The sequence below is a fragment of the Pan troglodytes genome, chromosome 10 (genome assembly GCF_028858775.2).
Source record: "Pan troglodytes isolate AG18354 chromosome 10, NHGRI_mPanTro3-v2.0_pri, whole genome shotgun sequence".
In the NCBI taxonomy this organism is placed as follows: domain Eukaryota; kingdom Metazoa; phylum Chordata; class Mammalia; order Primates; family Hominidae; genus Pan; species Pan troglodytes.
The window spans coordinates 92,779,164-92,785,816 of NC_072408.2; positions in this window are offsets into that span (position 1 = coordinate 92,779,164).

The window sequence follows — 6,653 nt, forward strand, 5'->3', positions numbered from 1 at the left end:
AAAAGAATTAGTTGCCTTCCTCCAGGGCTTAGGATTTTTGCATAAGAAGGAAGTATCCATTGAAGTGGGCAGGTTTCCTTTTCCTGAATCCCCACAGCAGACAAATGCTATTTGCACATTTGCAACACTAAAAGAAGCTTTTCCTGTTCTTTTGTGTTACCTTCAACTTTCTAGTGAGCACCTAGTTGCAAACTCCCCTTATGTCTGGGAATCTCAGCTATTGAAAATCGACATTTTCATGCAAACTTGGCCTTTAATAATTTGTTTAATTTTTAGCTGATTTTTTTCTTTCATGGGCATGTAGTGGTCATCTCTTTCTCCCATGTCCTACAGAAGGTTAATGTGTCTATATTTCCTTTTGGAACTCCATTTTCCTGGTTGCTCTCTGTTCTCTTCTCTCTGATGGATTCACAAAAAGTTATGATTTGTGTACATTATCCAGATTCTTCTCATTTTTCAATTGAGTGCAACATTATTTAATAGATTTCTACAATTCTAAATGGAAGCATTTTCTAATATTTTTAAAATTGATAACTGTATATAAATAGTTTCATTTGAGTGATCAAGAGTAGTAGCTAGAATATTTCCATTTATACCTTACTTCCACAAGGTATATACCGATTAATTCCAGCATAAAGAAGGCTATTTCCAAACCTCTTAATGCAGAGTTTAATTTAACATTGTTTTAAGTATTTAGTGAAGCAAATAGCTACTTCAGTATAAGTGTCTATCAACCTAAAAACATAATGAAAAAGTAAGTACTGAATATAGTAACTCGTCTTTTGTTCTTTATATTAATTACCTGAATAATGTAAATCAGGTAATGTTATACACAGATGGGTATTTTCTAGGTTTTCTTCTAGGATTTTTATAGGTTGAGGTCTTACTTTTAAATTGAGTAAATTTTTGAGTTAATTTCTGTATATGATGATTGATAGGTAGAAGTCCAATTTCATTCTCATGCATGTCGATAGCCAAGTAATTCTGATGCCATTTATTGAATAGGGAGCACTTTCCCCATTGCTTATTTTTGTCAACTTTTTTGAATATCAGATGGTTGCAGGAGTGTGGCTTTATTTCTGGATTCTTTCTTCTGTTCCTTTGGTCTATGTGCCTATTTTTGTACCACTGCTATGCCGTTATGGTTACTGTAGACTCATAGTATAGTTTGATATAAGGTAATGGGATGCTTCCGGATTTATTCTTTTTGCTTAGATTGCTTTGGCTATTTGGGCTCCTTTTTCTTTCCATATGAATTTAGAATAGTGTTTTCCAGTTTCTAAAAACTGACATTGATAGTTTGAAGGAACAGCATGAATCTGTAGATTGCTTTGGTCAATATGGACATTTTAACAATATTGACTCCTTCAATACCTGAGCTTGGAATGTTTTCCCATTTGTTTGTTTCATCGATGATTTCTTTCACTAGTGTTTTGTAGTTCTCCTTGTAGAGTTCTTTCATGTCCTTGGTGAGATGTATTCCTAAGGTTTTTGTTTGTTTGTTTGTTTTCTGGTGGTGACTATTGTAAATGGGATTGGGATTGTGTTATTGATTTCGCTCTCAGCTTGAATGTGATTGATGTATAGAAATGCACCTGTTTTTTTAATGTTTATTTTGTATTCTGAAAATTTATTGAAATTGTCAGTTTCTAGGAGCCTTTTGATGGAGTCTTTAGGGTTTTCTAGGTATAGCATCACAACATCAGCAAAGAGATAATTTAACTTCTCTTCCTATTTGGATACCTTTTATTTCTTTCTCTTGCCTGATTGTTCTGGCTAGGACTTCCAGTACTATGTTGAATAGGAGTCCTCTCCAATTTCTTAAACATTCTTAAACCATTGAAATAAGGTTAAAATTAACTCTTAGAAATGTTTGAACAGAAAAGTAAATAAACATAGATAGATTTGAGGAATGTGTAGGAGAACCAAGAAGGTCACACAAACCTTATTGTATGGGGCAGGGGTGGAGGTGGTGATGGTTATGGAATGAGGAGCTGCAGTAACTCTGGAGACCTGTCTTTTCAATTTCCTACAAGGAGAGTCATTGTCCATTCTGAGGTACAAACCTACCCATTCCACAACACTTGTATCATAACACATGCCTTTGTAATTAGCAAGAATGAGATTATATTTAGTAGATTTTAAGAAAAGGATAAACTATTGTCTTTTAATTATGTTGAAAAATAGACTGTACTTGGTAACTTAATGAAAAATAAATATTCTTATTCTAGAAAATGGTGCAGTAAATAAATTTTACGATAATTCTAAAACAGACACATTTCTCCTACTCTTAGGATTATAATATCCATTATTGAAATTAAAAATTACAAATAGTTGATTCCTGTTGTGACAAACGAGCTAGAAGAGAATTACTTCTAGCTAGAAGAGTTTTTCTAGTTTTTTATATAACCTAACATAAAAACCCCAAAGGCTTGATGGGAGGATAATAAATATGAATAAAACGTGTAAATCAAACACAAACATTTAAAATATATATTTGTGGGAAAAGAAAGCTAGAAAGATAATAATTCATTGAGTGAAATTAGTACCTTCATGTTTGCCTGGCTTATTATTTGCATTATATTGCCATCTGGAGGTAAAAGTAGGTGTTGCTATCAGAAAGCCTGTATAAGATCAGATACATAAATTTACTACAAGAGATAAGAAAATAACATATGTTGTTATTTTAAGTCCAGGATCCTATAAACCATATTTTAAGACTGAAAGGAGGATTAACTCCTTAGGCATAAAACAGTGGAGCTACAATCAAGAACCTCAATTAGTCTATCTGGTATTTCAATTTACTGATTCTCTAGTGATGCTCAGTGCTTTCTGTGTGTTCACAAGCTGAAAACACAGGAAAGTCACACTTAGAATGATTAGGAAATGGTTGTGTTAGGGTTCTCTAGAGAAAGTGAATCAACAGAACTTGTATATCATATATAGATTAATAAGAGAAGATTTATTATGGAAATTGGCTCACATGATTATGGAGGTCAAGAAGCCCCACAGTATGCCATCTACAAGCTGGAGAGCAAGAAAAGTTGGTAGTGTTACTCAGCCCGAGTCCATAGGCCTGAGAACAGGAGCAGAGGTGGAGGTTGGGGGATCTTTGTGAGTCTTGGAGCCCAGAGGCTCAAAAACCAGGAGTTCTGATGTCTGAGGGCAAGAGAAAACAGATGTTCCCCTTAAGAATAAAACAAATTTCCCCTTTGCCTTTTTGTTCCAACTAGGGTCTCAACAGGTTGAATGATGCCCAACCACATTGGCGAGGGTGATGTTCTTTACTCAGTCTACTGATTCAAATGCTAATCTCTTCTGCAAACAGCATCATGGGGACACCCAGAAATAATGTTTTACCAGCTATCTGGATATCCCTTAATCCAGTCAAGTTAACATAAAATCAATCATCACAATGGTTATTCTATTTTAAGGCTTCATAATTGAGCTAACCCCATGAAATTCCTATTTCTAAAAAAAAAAAAAAGAAAAAAATTCTTTTTTATATGACTTTTCCAAGTTATTGTGCAGTTGCATAATAACACAAACTCTGTTGGATATGTTAATAAGAAATAGTTTATTAAACTTTGAATTGCCTCCTTTCTTAAGAAAATAATCAAGAAATAAGGCATTTTAATGATCAAAGTCTGTTTTTGTGTTAAACCTTGTTTTAGAAAGTAAAATCTTTACATCCATATGTGAATACTCAAACATTGATGAGAATGGTAAATTGCCAAATTTTAATTGGATGGCTACTGACCAAAAATCATATAATAAATGTTGAATTTTTTAGAAAAAATATTACTATTAGCAACATATTTGTGTTTTCTTTCTAAAATTTGGAGTGAACATAAAGGTTTCATTTTGATTAATAGTTTCTTTCATTACTAGTAAGGGCATCACAGTATCATATATCCTTATTTATAAACATTAGGACATATAGAGGAAGAAAGAAAGGCTGGGATGTATCACAAATTGAAATATTCACAACTAATCTGGGAACACCAGGATGTATGGTGACCCTAGCAATGGCCCATATTGACAATTTCCTGAATCTCATTTTGGCCTTACATACAGGTTAGTTCTTGGAACTTATGTTAAATATTATCTGTTATTGTATTGAAAGAAGCTAAACAGTTCATAGCTTTTTTTTTTTGCAGTAGTGCAATTTTTACCAATCCAAACGTATTTTTGGCTTTGTTAATAGGTGGCTCATTTATTGACTGATCAACCATTAGTAATCACTCTCAGCTCGGTAATATTATTGAGAGTAGAAAATTTTACCCTGGAATACTAAAGCTAGTATTTTCAGTTTCAAGTAGCACATTTAGGTCATGACTAATGAGATATATATATATTTGAGTATCATACATTCATCAGAACTTTGGATAGTTACTCTTTTACATTTTTATGTGTGTTTTGTTTTGTTTACTTGTTTTGTTCTTGTTACATAAACATCACTTGTGGTATGGAAGAGCAAGAAGACAACATAAAATCTGAGGGTAATTGAGGAGAGATGTTATTGCTCGGGCATGCAACTTTAAGTGTGTGTGTGTGTGTGTGTGTGTGTGTGTGTATGCCTGTGTTCTGTCTTTCCTTTGTTTTTCCCTCTGAGAGCCAGGTGGCTTTTATTCAGTTTGCTAATTCAGTGAAGCAAATGCAGTCTTATGGTGGCCTCAGCAGTGCAGTGGTCCCTCAATATTTTCCTAATTTTTCCAATTGGTTTTGTTTTGTGGACAGAGATTCCTCTGGCTTTATTTAACAAGTCAGACTCCTGAAGAAAATATGGGAGGAAGAGGAACAGGTATTCCTAACATTTAAGTTAGGTAGGATTAGAGTCATTGGGTCATCTTTTGGGGAACATGCCAAGAAAGAAAATGGAATAAAATTTGAGATTGCAAAGAAGTTAAGATGATTTTTCTGTTAACACTTCATATAAGAATGAATAATCGAAATTTCAAGTTGGAAATTTCTTAAAATAGTGGTTCAATTTAACCATCAATTTAAAATTTAAAATAATACTGAAAATTCAGATTCAATTTTGTCTGCCCCTACGTCAGTGCAGGGTTATTTCAATTCCAACAAAAACATCCACAGTTTCACAAATGTCTGGTTGATGAATCATGAGAAAAGTTACTATGCAGCTTAATCAACTTACTCTTCATTAGGCATAGTTACCTTTAAGGAGTTTGATAAACAGTATTGTTGATAGCAAACTCCATTCACGTGTTTATTTAAATTTTTAAATATTGACTACTGTTTTGTGTGACTTTTTTTCTTTTTTTTTTTTTAGACGGAGTTTCCCTCTTGTTGCCCAGACTGGAATGCAGTGGCTCGATCTCGGCTTACTGCAACCTCAGCCTCCTGCATTCACGTGGTTCACCTGCCTTAGCCTCCTGAGTAGCTGGGAATACAGGCATGTGCTACTGTGCCCGGTTAATTTTGTATTATTAGTAGAGACGGGGTGTCTCCATGTTGGTCAGGCTGGTCTCGAACTCCCGACCTCAGGTGATCCACCTGCCTCGGTCTCCCAAAATTCTGGGATTATAGGCATGAACCACTGTGCCTGGCCACACATTCTTTTTTAATTTTTTTTTCTTTTCTAATACTCTCATAAAGCAAAATGGTAACGAGAATGAAACAAAATTAAAATTTTGATTTATATAATGCTATTGTAATTAATATATTTGTGCTTTTCCTTTCTAAAGTAAATATTTGGTCATATAATTAGAATTTTTCATACACTTTTATAAAACATTCAGAACTTCAAAGTATATTCAAAGTAAAACTCAGTGGGAAAAAAATTCTTTGGGGCATTCATATTGGGAAGTGTAAAATTCAACCACTAGATGGTGGAACTAATCCAGGTATCTATAATTAAATCATCCTCACAAAATCTCTTCTAATTTTTGAAAGTTCAGTGATTTTATTTTTCTGACTCAATTTTTACTTTTTATTTAGTATAATATTTAATTCAGCATATTAATTATTTCTGGTTTTGTGCTTTTTCATCTATTTATCACTCATATAGAAATTTTTATTTCTATGACCATGTGATTTAAAATGAAAGAATAGAATAAATATTTTCCCCCACTTCAAGTGAATCATAAAATTCTCTCATTTATGACCTTCATAGTTAGCTTAAGACAAATAACATCTTTTTTTTTTCTTTTGGAGACAAGTACAAGATTCAGAAGATGAAAGCAAATATTTATAAAAGAAACCACAATGTATTTATGCTGTTTAGCCTTCATAATTTCAAACAATTCTGAATTTGTTGCTTCAAATGAATAATAAATTGCAGACACAGGTATTAAAGCCATCAAGCATACTGGTTCACCATGTTGCAGACTTTAAAAAAATACAGGACAAAGGTTTACAATAACTATTTGTGCTAGCTAATGAAGAAACCTCTAGATAATCAGTTTTACATAATTTTTGTGTATATACATTTCAATCAGTAAATATCAACTACAAGGTTAGTGCAATTACACTTGTTAGGGCACAGAGAATATTGGTATTTTTGATGAAATTAAGTCCATGAATACATATAGTAAAATGTAGAGGTTTTCAATTGGTTTACAGGAAGTCTGATTTTTACAAAACTAGATTATGAAAAATCACAACTGAAATCACTCTTTCAATAACAAAAG